The following is an 18278-nucleotide window of genomic DNA, read 5'->3' on the forward strand; positions in this document are numbered from 1 at the left end:
AGTCCTTTCCACTTTTTGGCAATATTTTTGTAAAAGCATAAAAACATGCTCCCTTTTCTTTCATCAAGGCTAAGCAATCCTGATTCTTTCAACTTCTTATGGCAGGCCTTATTTTCTGAATTTCTTACCATTGCTGTGCCGCTCTTTTTGAGTGATTCTGCTAAACTGACTCCTTTGGGGGTACTGCCTAGGGTTCCAGTCTTTTTCGAGACCAGTATGTATCTCAGGAGGGGGTAAAAGGGCTGCCAGTAACATAAGAAAAATTATCTCGCAAGCCAAATTCTACTTTCAGCGACAGAATTACGTTGATTAACATAGCATAAATGAGAATATAGTCATATAATGATATAATGAGAATATAATAAGACCCCAGGTGAAGCAAGCATAGCCTTTCCGTATCCCTAACAGTAGTTTAGTGCTGCTAAATAGTAATAGTTCCAATAATTACGATTTGGGATAAAAAAAGCCCTACAGATTTAATTGATCCTTTTGTTAGCTTTTTGGGTTTTGTCCCTTGGAGTGCTGCTTTCTCTTTAGCTCTAGGGATTAGAAACTTAATTTGGCTTCTGCTGAGGCCTGGAATTACTACATAATTACTGTATTCAAAGAATCTGGAACTACAAGAAAAGCACTAAATATCACTAAGTTTATGATTAAATTTAGAGAATTGGTAACAATAGTTATTTTCCTAAAGAATATCAACCCGACAGCCATTATTTTGTTAAATAAGTCTGTTTATAATTGTTGGTAATATAAAGAAACATTTTTAACTGAACTAAAAATAGCTTTCTCTCATACAGTTTCAGACAGCAATGACTTCTTTCTTGGTTTTTTTTTTTTTTTATTTTATTTCATCAGAATTTTTACCAGCTTTCCCACTGGCTCTCAGGCTGCTGTGTTTCAAGTTGGAGTAGCAGATAGTTGAAAGATATATAAAATGCAGAAAATAAAATATAAAACATGAAGAATGTTTATTTCTGTATGTGGATTCCCCTGCATACTTAGTTTCACATATTGGAAATATGTTTATAGCTTCTATAGGGTAGTCTTCCAGCTGTAGGAGATCTAAACCAATGAATGATGTTTGAGATTGCTTTTTGTAGTATTTTCTATTTACTATTAATCTGTTTATGATTCGAAAGACTTGTTCCAAAGTCTATTAAAATAAGTGGCAGACTTCCACAGGCTTTGGATCCATCCTTAAATAACTTATAATATTGATGATGTATTTTCACTTGAAAGCATAAGGTTGGCATAGTATTTTTTGTTTCTCATATGGGCGAAGCTGATGCTTGAGAATTAGTTTGTCTAAGCCAGCTCAATTTTAACAGAAAAATTAAATTTGTGACTTATAGCTTCTCCAAGGCTGGTGCGTTTCTGTTGCTCAGCACTGGCCAAAACCTGTCTTAATTTATGATCTATGAATTCTCATTCCAATACTGAGATTTTACTGCGTTTATGTCAAAGCAGAATTTGGTCCAATATCCTAAAGTTTATTTATATGTGTTCTCAAAGATCAGTTTCCATTCAGTTATGAAAATCCACGCATGCATTTTTTTAGAAAACAGTGATAATTCGCTAAAAATTTGACAACAATTTTGCATTTTAAATACCTTCTAGGCTTTAAAGCAAAACCTTAGAAGATCAATAATTCTTATATAGAGAGACTATAAAAAACACTAATCTATGGAGCATTGTCCTCTGTTGCAGAGTATTTGCCACAGAGGCAATAATCACAACTTCACAAATGTTTGTTTTCAATATACAGAATACAAAAGCACATTTGAAGTCGGTGGAATTAGATGTCCGTAGGCTTTCTTGAAAATCCTGTTAAGTACCCTGGCTGCAATTTTGCACATCTAAAAACCCTGAAAACCTTGCAGCATGGCATCAAACAAATATAAAAACTCTAGTGAGCAAAGAGGTGTCTACTGAGATGTACAGTAACATCTGCTAGTGCAAGGTGTCTAGTTCACAGATTGCTGGAAAAGCAAATTCTGCATCTGTGAAAAATAGTTCTGAGAACTGGGATGAGAAGTTAATACCCTAGAAATTTTAATGGAGCCAAAATTCCTCAATATTTAGCTGCAGATATACACTCCAGGGATCTAGAGGCTCCTGTTTCACAATATCCTCCTTGGCGGCCTGTAAAAGAGTCCAAGAGCTTTGGAGCTGGAGCTCCAACAAGCTTTCTTGATTGGGACAGGATGAAGCTCTTAAGAACACGAATGTAGAGGTAACTACTCAATTGCATACTCTTTCATTAATGAGTCAACAATTTTCTGAAGAAACAGTGAATTTAGCTGTCATGTTTAATCCTCTATAGTCACAGAACTCAAAAGCTGAGGAATATGAATTTTTTTCGGGTCTCTTGGTGGCTGCTGAGGAAGCAGGCAAGCTTGGCAACCAGGCAAGTAACCATCAAAAAGTAATGTGAATGAAAGAATCCAGTACAATAATTTGTTACAGAAAATTTCTGACCAGATCAGGTGACATTTACAGATTCTTGGTGTGAATAAAAGGCACAATCAAAACCAGTCAGCCTGTACCGATGTATAAAATTATTACGCACTAGAAATTCAGTTGCTCCAATCTGGTCATGAAAGAGAAGAAAGAGTACGCAGAAATGCATTTCTGGTCCACCTAATCTTCTGTCTAAGGTATTATACTTCTGTGATAATGAGGAAAACCATGTTAGGCTGCTCTCCAAGCACACAGTGTGGTAATTCTGAAAGCTGAAATGGAAGAATAGGAAAACCCAAGACTCTCCCAAGTAAATTTCTTCAAGTTGTTTGGTAATATTTCAAGCTACTTGAATTATTTCCATGGTGTTCAAAAAGTCTGTAATTGAAATTGTTTGCAGTTATATTTAAACACTTTGAAAAGACCTCATGTCAATAAGAGTTTTTTCATAATATATGATAGTGCAATCAACGAGCAGATGGAAGCTAGGGCAAGGAGCTTGCGAAAAAGATTAGGGCAAACAGAGGAATTAATAATTTAATCTGAGCAAGCCACACTAATTCCTAACCTTAATGTTCAGAAAAGCCTTGAGGTTGATCTTTTTTATATGTGATTAAATTTTTGCACGTACTACAAAAAATGCCTCCCACACTTATTTAAGAGCTAGTTATCTTTGACGTCTATTTTTAACATGAGATGAATTGCCCTTCTTTGTCCATAGGACCACAAGAGATGTACATGTTTATATTAGATTGGTAAGGTTAGGTGAAATTCATCCTGTCTTCAAGAAAGAGCAACTTAAAAACAAGATTGCAGTTGGTTTTTATTCAACAAGTTATGAATATATTTCATTACTGGTTCCTGAACAAGTAGTAGATCTTTTTTCTCTAAGCTGTGTGAATATATAAATATATATATACACACACAACCGACTGCTTTAAAATCATCTTTAGATTGAGTTGCAAACAGCAAATAATTAGATAGCTTCTTTCCGTGTTTGTACTCTAAAGCTATGCATTGTTCTTTATTTCTCCAATGTGGACAAATGTTTTAAATGAACCTTATGTCATATATAACAAGTTAAACCAGCAGATGTTAAGCATAGCTCCGGTTACCAAAGAAACATGCAGATGCTGGTGAATAACCAGTTTCTATGTGTGTTTCTCAAAAGAACTGTCCGTCAGAGAGCTTTGATATTCTCAGGATATGATGTCTGAAGTTTATGACACTGCTACATTTCCATCTGTTCCTGAAACTGATGGTGGCATGTGTGTCTATCCATGTGCCATTTCGTAACAAGCTGAAGTTTAGAACTATAAATCATTCTGTTGCTGCAGCAGTGACAGGTGCAGGATAACAGATGCAGTCTCCAATATATTAAGAGAATGCCATGATTTATTTGCTTTAAGGCAGTCTGGGGTTAGCAATCTGCTTGAAACTAGATAACCATATGGTGCATGGCTGCTAGAGGAGAATATTTGCCTGTAATAATGTAGTGTATTAAAATGCAAGCTCCAATATTTAGCCTTGGAAAATGTCTCTTGACACCTGTGTCAGCTCCTTGAGATGCCTGAAGACTACATTATGTGAGTTGAAGTGCAGAGTGTCACTAAACTTGTGACACATGCTTGGCAACTGGGTGCAAGTGTCCAGTACAATGAAGTGTTTAAACATGCAGATTTTCCCACTGGCCTCTAACTTAGGCATGTACCTAACAACTTAACTGAGTGAAGATCTGCAGAAAGTAGTTTTCTGGTGAAACATTAATTGTTGTTGTACCTCTCAGTTGTTAGTAAGGATGATGAAGCTGAACATACGGGCAAAGGCAGGACAGCTCTGTGATTAAGAATATAGAAATAAAAATTACCAGAACTGAGGTGCACACAAAAACATCAGAGAGATTGATTAGTTCAGGGCAGGGAGAGAGACCCGTCTCCACTACAGATTTCTCTCTAAAGAGACCTGAGAATACACAAAGCTATTGATCTAATAGCAGTACTTCCAACACAGATCTCAAATCAGGGAAAGCATGAAAATGCAGTGATGGTATTTAAGGATGGTTAAAATTGTTATTTATATAACTACAGGCCCATTATCCTGATCTCAAAGGTATGAGAAGTTTAAGAATGTGCTGTCAGGGAACAGGCAGGGTTGGTGGTTTTGGGGGGAGCTGGATAGGGTGAGTGGGTGCCTCGGGCAAGACTGGTCAAGGCAATTAATGCCTATTAGTGCCCTCAGGGCAGGAAAAGAAACCGGAGACAGTGAAAAAATGGAGAATGAAATAAATTGCAGCTTGGGTTTGCTGAATGTGAATCACATTTGAATAGCTTGATCCTTCTTTGCTAACTCATTTTCTAGACAAAAGAAATGCCATCGATGTCATCTGTCTGGCCTACCGTGCCATATGGGAAATTGGAGAAGATGCAAATTAGCGGAAGAAATTTCAGGTGGATAAGGAATTAGTTAGAAGAGAGACAATGGCAGGTGCTTTTGAAGGGGAATGTACTGTGGAGGAAAGTCAGGAGTATACACGTTCCTCAAGGAGTAGCCTGGTGACTGATTTCTTAAATATTTTCACATCGTTTTAGGATTAAATGTGGAAACATGCTGACAAAACTTGCTTATGACATTGTGTTATGGGAAGTGATTAATATAGAAGAGGTTCAGGCTATCACACAAGAAACACATGATCTTTAGATTCAAAGTACTGGGAATGGGGAAAAAATTCCACAGCGTGAAATGTCAGATCATGAGTTTAAGGAATAGTAGAAAGAATTTCTGCAGTCACCCAAGAGGACGGCTCTTGAAAACAATTGAGAAGAAGGATTTCAGCAGATTACTTTTTTACAAAGATTATGAGCAACCAAAGAAATTCAACTATAAAACTGCACATATAATGCTAGGACACTATAGTTACAGTATGCTTAGTAGAAAAGCAGATGCCAGATAAAGGTGCCATTGTGCAGGGTAGTATCCTAACAGCTGGATGGACTGCTTTTTCAAGGAACCTTGTCTCTCTCCCTCTCGGCTACAGCAGGACGTTAGATGTCTGAATTAGACTCCTGAATTAGGGTGAAATAAGTCACACTTCTAATAACCAGCTGGGAATCAGGAATTGTTTCATTTGCACTGATGGTATAAAAGAACAGCAGAACCTGACAGGGCACCTCTCCATGCATCTTCCAGCCGCTTCCCTCCTTTGCTGTCACCAGGTTCATAGATATGTGGTGAAATGAAATAAGCTGACCTCACAACGGTCTAATTTTAGGACCTATTTGGTCATAAAGATTTAACTGTCAACAAACAAGCTGTGGATCTAACAAAAAAATATCTAAATCCCTTCTGTCTTTAGAGTCAAAGTACTTTGCAGACAACAGTAAGAACCTGGTATCGATGCTTTCTTTACTACAGATAAAGAAACTAAGGCACAGAGGTGGAATAACTTGCCAAAAGCCATGGAAAAGGGAGTCATGCAGACCGGAATAGAGCCCAGCAGTCTGGCGTCTTAGTACACTGCCTTGTCTGCTGGTGCATGCTGCCTCCCACAGACGGGCAATAAAACACTTTGCAGAGATGACCGGTAGCACTCGTGCACGTGGTAACTATCCAGTAGGTATTTTTCCAGGCTGTTAGAAGAAAGCAAGAGAGGCAGAGAGGACAGTTTTTTGAAAGAAGTAATGTTTGACTCAGAGAGAGAAAGATACAGCACTTTCTGGATGAAAGTTTTTAAATGCAAAAAGAACAGACAAGAAGCAGCAAGACCTTTTGGGCTCGTTAGGCATTAATTCAGAGGAAATCATTACAAACCTAAAAGTGGAAACCCTAGGCACCAGCAATAAATCACTGACGTGACCGATTACTCAGCTGTTTTACACAGCAACATCCACATGGATGTTTTACAGAAGGTGTCTGGATATGACTGATGATATAAGGGACATCAGCTCTCAAGGGAATGGCCATTTTGAAGGAAAGACTAAAAACCCCACAAATTTAAGGGGAAAGAGAAAAGGGAAAAGAAAATGTGAAAGGAAAAAAGGAAGGACAAAAGGAATATGAGAAAAGAAAAAGGGAAATGGAAAGAGAAAAGGGAATTTTCCATGGCAGCTAGCTGAGAGGTGAAGCAGTGGTGGTGGTAGTACTGGTGGTGGGTGTTCCCAAACAGTCGTCTTCTCCAGTGCAGCTGGCGAACCCTCCCAGATATTCTTCCTACAGTAACTATAAGATTTCACACTGGTGTGCTCCACCTCTTTTATTAGTTACGCTAATCATACTGCTCAGAGCATGTTTTGATCGCACATGTGTTGCCCATGCTAATTGGCACCTCAGCTTTTTGCAAATGTATTACTGGGCAGTGCTGGCTGGCTACCTAAACCACTGTTATCTCCTATTGGCAGCTACTAGGCACTACATGTTCCCTAACATAATGTTATACGCTAAAAGCTACAAAACAAATGGTGAAGAAAGAGAGAAAGCCAAAAAGTATGGTTCGCGCAGTGGTAGCAATTGCTTCTCGTAAGAAATTCAACACAACCGCCATGGCTGTGGTCCAGAACCGGGAGTGCAAAGCTGGGAGGGTGACAGCATTTTGGATAGTGATACAATACAAAACTCTGCCTCAGCACCCTCGAGGTATGAAGGTGCACAGATGCACAGAAAAGTGACAGGCAGACTGCAGTGTTGTGAGGGAAAAGCAGCAGAAGTGCAAAGGGAAAGTCCTTGGAATCACACAAGGTGTGGAGTCCTCTGATCAGGGCTTGCAGAAGAGCAATAAACTCCCTCTTGTCTCTCCAGGAAGGCAGGTGATTTCTGAAGTCAGGAAGAGACCTGGGGTGCTTTCCTTAATGCTGATACCTGAGCATCGAGAGGTGACTTCCCAATAACCTCCCCTCTCTCTGCCTGTCACGCTTCCCATCCATCTTGGCTTTTGGAAAGCCGTTCCTTCTCCTACATCTTCCCTAAGAGGCACTTCCATTTTGCTTCTTACCTCATGGTAAGATCTTTTCAGGTTAGTATGTGCTCAAAACTTCATGACTAAAGGAATTGTTTCATTTGAAGATGCCCTTGCCTTCTTCTGTGTCTTGTGATGGGAGTAAAACCAGGACTTGCATTCTGCAGTCGCTGTTGCTGTTTATGTCCTGACAGAGCTGTGAGAGCTGTGGGATTTGTGAGATATCCATAGTTTGGAGAGAAGGATTTGGTAAAAATAAAAGAACCACGTCTTAGTCATATTTCCACTTTTATCGTGCGCTGGTAGTAGCACAGCTGCAATTCTGCGCACGTATCCCAAGTGCACAGCTTCCAAGCAGGTCATCCAGAGGGTAGCAACAACTCACAAAGTCTCTGGCATATGATTACAAACTCTTTTAAGATGTGCGAGTGGGCAGATAGAGAAGAACATTGTCCTTTTAATACTTCAGGAAACATAAAGAAGATCATGGTATGAATGACAAGCAGTTGGCTTTGCACGGGTGTCATCTGGTATTCATAGATTCACAGAGTTTAAGGCCAGAAAGAAGTCTTAAATCATTTTTATTGACTCACTGCCTGTTAGAGGTTAATACGTTTCACCCAGAGAAGTGAGCGATTTCTTCTTTCAGGCTACAATGAATGCCATTGAAATACCTTTGCCCACTATAGTTTCAGGTGCTGCTAAAGCGATTTTTCTTTCACCAAGTTTCTCAGAGATCCTTCTGTTTGTAATTCCTACAGGAAACTAAAAGCAATAGTGAAATATGTTTGACCTTTTGATCCTTTGGTCAGCTAGGCTTTTTTTCAGCTCTCGCAAATGTTCCATCTTCTCTTGTTAGGACATTTTTTTTAAATACAAATTTCTCCCATTGCACTAACACAGTGTTCATTAAATTTCCATTATTGTTTTTAATTAGACTACAGAAACGTGTTACTGGCTCTGACTTCACATACCCACGGGATTCTACATAACATTTGAATCTCAGTGGCATCCCATTAGCCATTATCATTTTGGCTTGGCTTAATTGTGGTCAGCTTCAGGGACAGAATAGAAAAGCAGTCATCAAATATTCTTCTGTCTCCAGTCAAGCTGAGTAATGAGGGACTCCTTTGCTGTCCATTTATTTTACAGTTACTGCTGACCCCAAATGGCTCTTTCATTGCTGCATAGCAATGCACAAAGTGCCTGGCTTTGGAAAGAGTCCAGTTTCCCTGAAATAATGATGGGCAGCAGAGAATTAGCATTCACTGTCTTTTCTCTAAGTCATCTTCTTTTCTTTCAACGTCTCTGCTAATGACCGTCATCCTCTTGTGTTCTTGTGCCATGTGAACCTGGATTTTTTCTGTCTTGCAGTGTTCTCACAGTCATCACATTAGTAAGATTACCTGCTGTTATCGTAAAGACATTTTTTAGGGTGCAACTTTGTCTCCTAGGAGAACATAAATTCCTATATACACCTAGATGCACCTTTGTTACACAAGATGTTGATATTACTTACTTAGGCCTGTGTACAGGAAAATGTATAAAACAAGCATGATTCAAGTTAGAGCGCTATGATCTGGGTGGGATACAACTAAGTAGTAAAAACTGGTTGCATGATAGGGCTTGAAGGGCCGCGTTTAATGGGTCACACTCTACCCTTGGAGGCCATTAACAAGTGCAATGCTGCATGGGTCTGTCCTGGGACCTGTCCCATTTAGCATCTTCACCAACAATCTGAAGGAGGTGACAGAGGGTGCCCTCTGGCCAAATGTACAGAGGCCACCAAACTGGGGGGAAATGGCAAAGGAAAACATTTTTAAAGAGAAATATGGTGCAGGAGAACTTATCTGAGGTTCTTCTGAAACTCAGAAATGCCCTCAATGAGAGGGACACAGGCAAAGGGAAAGTTACAATGAGAGAGGCGGGGTGTGTGTGTGTGTGAGTGTGTGTACAAGTGCATGTATGTGTGTGTGTGTCTGTATATGTACGTACACATATGAGCAAAACTTAGATGGATTCATCAGCCCTACTGTTGTACGTGGGAGCTACCTGGTGCACAAAGTTACTATGAAGCAACCAGCAATTTCAATGCCTGATATGCTTACTGAGATTCAAATCTCCAAAGTATTTCTTAGTACCTTAACAAAAAGGTACTTTCAAAACTGTGCAACTTACTGTATGCAAAGACCTACTGCATATTTTAGATCAATTAAGGAGTGAATGCTCTCTCATTTAGTGATCTTTGATGTATGTTGCCCAGTCAGAAGTAACTGAATGTTATTAAAATTGCAAAACTAGCACTAAAAAATGAAACACAGCACAATCTTACATCAGACTTCTTGCCCACCTGCATTATTACATAGTTTTTAATTATCACATGCATTATCAAATACTTTTTCTTTGTCTGCAGCACCTCTTTCATCATAAGCTTTTCCTTGATTTAGTGAATGACTTCTATTCCTTTTTGCTGTAAAAGTTTAAAAACCCTCTCTGAAGACAAAAATTATTAATTCCCTTTTGAGGTTTTCCATGTGGCTTTTTATACTGCTTCATTCATCCAGTCATTTTAGAATACCCAGGCATGTATTTACTGTCACAGAATTCTTTAGGATGGAAGGGAGTTATTCTGATTTTACAAAATGAGAATTGAGGAACAGAGATGAAACAAGGGACCTTCACCTGTGAAACAAGGGACCCAGGTGGGACTTTCTGAACGCCCACCTAGAAGTCACTGCTGCATCACTGCGACCCTCCAGAGTCACTACCAGCATCGGCTTCCCAGTTGCTGCTTTAACACCTGACATTTTAAACCTCTTCTTCAGGATGAAAGCAAATCCCAACTTTACTGAGGATGTCCAGGCTACATGGCTGGCACTGCAGGGGAGCACTAGGGCAGAGGCAAGGGTAGACTGAAGCAGTGCAGGGCAGTGGCGGGCTTCCTTCATCCTGAGCCCACCGTTTCTCTTGGCTGCCCCCTTCTTTGGCACCTTCCTTACTAACAGTGGCCACCTCTCTTCTCCACACCTCCCTGCCTCTCACTATTCCTCTAACGGTAGCATCCTTCTGTGGCATGAATGCTTATGGCTGCATGACATTCCCCACTGTTTTTCTCCAGCCTGGTTTTTCTTCCTCATTTCCCCTGCCTTCATGCAGTAGCATGCATTGAGTTGAAGAGCTATGCCCAAGTACTTCAGCAGTGTGTTTTGTGTCTCATTGGGCACATTTCCAAGTGTTTTGTAGCTGCAATTGGGGTCACAAATTTAAGTGAGCTCAGTAGCTCTCAATATGATACTTCAGGCCTTGATTAATATTTAATTAACACAGTCCTTAAGCAATGAGTCATTGCATAATGTTTCTTTTGCAACATTACCCTGCTTTTTGGTGTGTAATTCATGTAATCTTTTGTGAACTGTGCTACCCCCTTTACCACCATGGACAAAAATCTCCCAATTACAGTATTGCACCAATCCAGTAACAAAATCAGCAGCTGCTGACAGAGAAAATATTTTGACAACGTTGAATATTTGCGGGTTTTAGTGCAGCTGGGAATCAGAAGAAGGTACCAACTGTACTTTTTTACTTCTACAGACTTCTAGCAAGTGATCCATGAACCAAGGTTTGAGAACATCTTTGACTTTTATACCTGTACTTACTGTAGCATTACCATTTTTTTCTTTGGGAAGACACTACGCTTCTGAAAGCAGCAAAAAAAATTTTACGCTTCTGAGTAATAATTAATGAAAAAGCTGTTACAGGTGTTACAAAACCAGGACTTTTTCTTCCTTAGCCCGGCTTTTCTTGCAGTGCTCCATGCACTGGCTCTTTGACTCCACTGACAGTGATTTCCACATGGTGCTTATGTAGTACAAAGCAGGGTTTCAAGTACTTTTTCAAGGCTACATATTCAATGAGATCAACAGCCTCACTTGATGTCTCTTTTAATTTTTTTATACATATACAAACAGAGATGAACACTCAAGTCATCATGATGCTTAAGAATCCAACTAAAGAACTGAGGCTTCAAAAAAAGTTTAATCAGTTTAATTTTCTCCCTGCTCATTTTAGAAGAGAAAGCAGAATAATGCTGCTAGCCCATTCTGTAAAGGATGTGATGAAATCAGCACTGAGTGGGCAGAGCTGGATTTGAGGAGCAGTTTCATCCCCATGCTGTGCTAAATGTTTAGGCAGAGTGAAGGAAAATATAAAGTATTGGTGTTTGATGGGCTTAAAGCTATTAAAGTCTAAATGGAGTTATGTCGGGTTTTCCCCTTTCCACTTCACTTCTCTGCTTTAAGATCTTAGCAAGTTGCCTACTGCTTATTTATTGACACTGGTGTTTTCAACAGATTTGAATCCCTATATAAGACAAGAAGAAATAAAGTAGACTAGTATGGTACAATAAACAGTTTCATAGGACAAGCTATCATAAGCTTACCAATATGGAAATAAAACAGATAATATCTGGGTTGTTAAAGCCTCTCAGAAGGGCAGCTGCTCACTGTTCGGTAGAAACTTGGAAGAGCATTGTAGACATCAAATGTGACATTTTTAATAGGGCTTGTACCATTGAAACACAGCTGTGCTCAACAGGCAGAGCGGTCAAGCTGGGTTCTTTCATTCTGTTTCTTCACGTTATTTGAACTAACATGCTTCAGAACAGATGAGTGGGTCAGATCAAGGGTCTGTCTAGCACAGTATCCTTCCTCAGAAAGTTTCCAGAAGTACATCTGCAGGGAGCAGAGAAAGCACACGCCAATTGTTTGTCAAAATACTATTCTAGCCTTCAGCAGTTTGCAGCTTGGGGACTTCCTGAGCCAGCGGTAATGTCTATGTTTTTAGACATCATCTAAAGTTTCTTTCCCATAAATTTATCCCTCTAGCCCATGTAAACTTTTTAGTTTCTATAATACTCTGTACAAAGGAATTCTACAGTGAAAGTGTTTTCATTCATCAAATGCTACCTATGTTTGATATTTCTTAGCTTCTGTACTGGGAGAAGCAGGTAACAACTGAATCCTGTTCACTATCTCCATTTTACTCATCATTTTGCTGATACCGCTATCAACCACCTTTTTTCGCAGGATGAAAAGTAAGATGAGGCAGATCCAGTAGGTAGATATGGACCGTTTTCTTTTCTGAGAATTAGTAACTTTGCCAAAATGGGACGTTTCAGTTAAGCAAACTGTGAGGTCATGTTGAATCTGATAAATAGTTAAAGCTGCAAAAGAGGAGGACAAGTTGTGGAAATGTCAAAACATTTCATTTTGACATTTTCAAAATGAAATATCCTGTATTGCTGAAGTGTTTGTTTTGACATTCTTTACCTGAAACCTACAAAGTTCTGAACTCTCAAATGGCATCTAAAAAAGACCTCTTTTCTAAACAAGAAAGTGGAGTGCAAGGCCTACAAAAAGCCCAAGTGATCAAAAAGACAACCACATTAAACATTTAATTTAAGACTGAATAAGAGATTTCCACTTAAACCAAAACTCTTCATCCCAGTTTGCTTTGTAGAAACATTTGAATAGAAATATTGTATTTTGATTCAGACCAAATTACTACTGTGATTTTTCAGTATGGCTGTGGAACAGAGACATCTATCGTGTTCCCAGCCCTATTTACAGGGCTCTGAGTGGCCTTCTCTTTTTCTCAATATTTTTGGTCCTTATTTTCAATTACCATTCTTTTACTTGGTCATGCATGATTTGTGCAATGCAAGGAAGCACAAGCTGTTTTGATACTACTAATGCTGAAAGATCTGGTAAGCCTTTGGCTTGTTGAACCTTTCAAACCAAAGGTTAGCAAGAAATATAGCTGCTCCATATAAATGCATCAGGACAGACATGCCAAGGAAAGGAGAAAATACTTCGTGAATAAACTGAAAGACAAAATTGACAAAAAATCCCAAACCACCTCATGTGAAAGAATTTAGGTAAGAAATCACAAAATTTTTAACTGTCTGAGAAGCAAATTTATGGACAGTAAAGGGAATAAATAGAAAAGAGTATTTTTAGGATGGAACTGGATCAGTTTATGAAAGACTTACATGATACATTAGCCTGGGATAAAAAGCAGAAATCTGTCACTGTGCCTTACACACATTTTATGGAAGTGTGAGGGTCCAGTTCTCCCATTTGCTACAAATGCAGCATTAAATGTGTCAACAGATCACAGCACTACTGCCACACATCATACCAACTGGCATGGATGAATATCTTGCTAAAATATATCTGTATACTGGACTGAATCCTTGATGACTGAATCCTGGGTAAACATAAACCAGAAAAGCCAGTATATAGTAGTTTCATTCCTAAAAAGGTTGAGCTTTGCAGTATCAATTATATATACTAAACTGAAAACAAACTGCCTCTCAGTGGGAAATGTTAATCCTAAACTTTTGGAACTGTAGTTTGGTCTGCAGATGTGGTTTCCATAAATTGGCTTGGGGAAAAAAAACCTAGAAGATGCCTTTGCCTCCCGGGAGAAACCTGCTGTCAGAGAGATGGGCTGTCCTCCAGATTTACCGTTGTGAGAGAGAACATCTGAACTGATCTAACGTTTTAGGGTGCTTGGATGGTCACAGGTGGTGTTAGTGTGATTTGTGCTGGAGAGCTGCCCCGCCTTGAGCCTGGTGTCAAAAGGGAAATGGGATCTCTCCTGCACGAGGAGTGAATAATCTGCTGTTTGCTGCTCTCCTTGCACTCATCGGATCATGTCTAGAAAAGATTCCTACACCATTTTCAGTCTTTGAAAATGAAATCCCATCCTCAGCAGTGGCTAAACGCAATACATACCAGCACCAAAAGTCTACAAGGCAGAAATTATTTTACTGGTTTGTTCTTTGGCATATTTTCATATTCACATCTGTGAAGTGAATGTAACTAACACAGGAGCCAGCCAGCCACGTCTCCACGGGCTGTGAATGGTACAGAGAAGTCATCCTCTGCACCAAAAAGTTGAAGTACTAGAAACGTGTTCCCAGAGGAAGAGGAAGCAAAGGGGAGCACATCATTCTGCTGGTCCCAGTGCTTGTGCACACTTTGCTGCACTCAGCTTCAGCAGCGGTGATGGGAAGGCATCACTGGAACCAGCCTGTACTTGTGCTGTTTGCTCAGGTTGGTGGGAAATGTGAATTTAATTCCTCCCAAACTGAGACCTGCCCATCACTGTGGTCTGACCCCTGGGCTGTGGCCGACCCTGGCCCCTGTCCCTTTCCCTGCACTGCTTTTCTGGCTTGGCACTGTGGGACATCACCATGTCGGGACAGGCACTACGCTGGCCCTCACTGTCACCCTCAACTCCCATCTCTCCTACCTTTGTCCCACCACTGCCTGACACGCTGGAGGGACATCTCAATCCATACATGGTTTTAAATATACGTGTATAAGAAGTGACCCTGCTGACTCAAACACTTCGCCGAGGATGAGTGATGCTCGTTTCTCAGAACAGACGCGCACACCTCCTCACCGGTTGCCCTCAGGCACAGCTCTCAGTGCAACATTGTGGAGGAGACAGCTTTGCCGTCAGCGACTGAGGCTGTGGCGGGACGTCCATACTCGTGGCCTCTGGGCGACACCTGAGGCATAAATACACCGGCACCCCCGGCTCCGTGAGACGGGTCCTTCGTGTTTGTGCCGGTTCCCACTTGATGGCAGCAGAGCCCGCAGCAACGGGGCTCTGTGACTGGGACGGCAGGCCCGGAGCGCCCACCGCGGAGAGGGGCTCTGGGGGAGCCGAGTCGATGTATTTTGGATTGGGGCTGTAATGGTGGTGGGACTGGCTCCGACGAGACCTTGGAGTCTCCTCCTTCCCGTTGCCAAACCGAGAGACACACATACGCTGTCTGCTGGAGATGAAATCTCCACCACTGAAACGATGTATGAGACCAGATTTACTCTCGTTGCAGGCCATGCTCTTAAAACAATGCAGTCGCTTGGGAAAATATTTCAGATTTCAGGTTTGGTTTGTCTGCCTTCACTACAAATGGTTTGTTCTGAATTTCTGTGTGCTGTGCAAATAGTAAGCAGCCCGAAGTTTATCATTTCTGAGGCTGAGCCAAGTTTTTGGCATCAACGTCACAGTTGTTTTCAGGCAAGTGTCCACAGAAGAAACTGAATGAGAAGAATTTCAGAGAATAAACAGAGAAGCACAGAAAGGACATATAGTTACAGAAAGAATATTTTCTGCAAGATAATCAGCTGCTCTGCAGGCAAGTCAGTGGTTTAATGACATTTATATTTGCAGATGTTTCCTAAGAGCCTAGTCAGCTTTTGGGGGAAAGCATTATTTGGTGTAAACTAGAGGAGCTTGAACTTTTCTCAGCTCTGTCTCCAGCTCAGGACCCACATGTCACCTGCTGGCTGCATCATTTACTGTGGTGTTGGTTAAACTCTTTTGGCATATTGCAAGGTCTGGAACGGAGGCTGCTCTTCTCATTCTTGTCTTTGTTCCAAGGTTATGTTGACAGAAATACTATATGTATTTTTCAAATAACATCAGACACAAGTATAAAAATGACACTTAAACATTATTCTCACCTTCTTGGAAATGTTTGCATTGCTGTTTAATTGCTCTCCTTTTTCCTGCCAGGATAACTAATATTTTTTAAGAAGACTGGCTTATTCCTCATTGTAAAGATATGTGCTCTGTAAACTGAAGGAAAAAGCCAAAGCGCCAGCTGCATTGGATGCTTCTGTTTCATGGATTCTGGTGGAATCACAGCTGGCAAGTTCAGTCTGATGCTTGGAAATCAGGGCAGAAAAATTGTGATGGAGAAAATCAGAAGTTCCTAGAAAGCCCGTCTACCACTTCCTCTGACAAGTCAATTTTTGAAAATGTTTGCTCTTTGTGAAGCTAGATACAATATGCCACTTCTCCATCTTGTGTCCCGCCAAAAGCACATAAACCCTAGAAAAAGAAAGCCATAATAAAAAGGACTTTCTTACAGAAATTCAAGAGGTAAACAGATGGGCATATAATCCCTTGTCCAGTTTTACCTCTATTTATTACAGGTCTTTGGACTGGAAATCTGGTGTTTCGTGGACTGTAGGGGCCACAGAGTTAGCAGGAATAGCAGTGATATTCAAGACTGTGAGTTACTTACTTTCAGGTGCTTCATCTGTTTCTCATGAGAAAGTCTCAGGGAAATGAAGCAAGACCCTGTAGAGTGTACATCTCACTCCAGCTTCTCCTTTTGTTTGGGTTTCTTCCTGCATCAAGTTCTCCACAGGACTAACTTCACGGAGACTTCAAGAGCTTATGGGATGTAGGGTGGGATAATGGTAAAGGGAGCTGCCAGAGGCACTAGACTGAGGCACAGAGAACGATGCTCACTTTCTTTCTCAAAAAAAATTAATTTTTTTTTAAATTACTACTTCCAAAGATATTTCCCTACTTTTTTTTTTTTTCTAAAATTTACTGGCTGAAGCATATATTTGTGGTTTAGTAACTTCTGTGCTCTACAGCTATCTGTTGCACTAGTCAGTGTTAACTCTGAATGGGTTATTCATTGCTTTGAGACAGGGTTATAAATAGTGATGTCTGTGTGAAAAAAATCTATCATCTACACTGATGCACATTGTTTTTTGGCCTAAAATTATTCTATGATTACAGTGCATGGCACATTTTTAAAATCCCATGAATTGTGATTTATCTTCCTCTTTGGGGAATGTGGGAAATACATTACAAGCCTCTGACACAACTCACAGCCAGGAATGTCAAAGTTTTAAACTCGCCTAGGCCTTTAGATTCTGTTCATGGAGGCTTTATTAAAGGGTTAATACATTATTAATCATTACAAATATATTACAGTTGTAAATCAAGCACAGGCTCATCAAAAGTGTTTATAACCTGTGGTCACAAGACAAGCTGTTCACCTACTGGAGTCACAACAAAAAAAAATCCATATTGGCTGAAATAACCATTTTTTAGGACATATATTACACACTAGGACATCTATTACACATTTACAGCCCTCCTTTGCAGGCAGCTTTGACTGAGATTTAGTTTTTGAAGTCTGAACTTTCTTGGAAACAATTTCTGTGAAACTTTTTGTAAGGCAATACTCAGTGTCAGTACTAGATCCCAGAACGTGGTGGTCATCAAGCAGTTGCGTTGGTTGTACAGCAACTGAGTTTTCTAGCAAACACACAGTAATATTGCCAGTGAGACAAGATCAAATCTAAAGGAAAGTTGGTGGCATGTTCCAAAGTGTAACAACTGGAAAAGGACTTTTTTTCTCCTTTGCTCTCCTATTACCAGATTGGTTTGTTATGTATAAATTATTATCTAATGCTGCTGAATATACAAAAGTCTTGCGCTCACCTGGATATTTATTGCTTCTTGGTGAATATCAATATACTGTTGTATGTTTAATTATGCATTAAGACATTAGTGTTTTCATTGATTGTTATTCAAATCAAGAGAATGTTACACTAAAATTTTCCTTTTTAGTATAGTCTGCTTTAAGCATAATTATTACTCCTTAAGTTACATTGTAATCTTTAATATAATTAGACCCTTCCATATCTTCATTTAAGCATCTATTTGATCTTTGATATTATTTATAGGGTAACAGCCACTAGCAGGGACAGATTTCAATTATTCTTTACTCAAAAGGGTTTGAAATTGTGTGAATTGGGAAGTGATCTGCAAAGGTATTTAGGTTAGATGCTACTTTTCTAATAGGTAAAGAAATTCAATATTGAAAACCAACCAAACAGCTTTTTTCCACATTACATGCTCAGGTCTTTTGAACCCCATATGGTTCTGTACGTTCTTGATATTTGTGAAAATATATCAAGAAGTTTGGAGAGGTTTTTTTTTTAATACAGCAGAGAAACAAAGAAGTTCAGGAACTGGGCAA

The sequence above is a fragment of the Falco peregrinus genome, chromosome 4 (assembly GCF_023634155.1).
Source record: "Falco peregrinus isolate bFalPer1 chromosome 4, bFalPer1.pri, whole genome shotgun sequence".
In the NCBI taxonomy this organism is placed as follows: domain Eukaryota; kingdom Metazoa; phylum Chordata; class Aves; order Falconiformes; family Falconidae; genus Falco; species Falco peregrinus.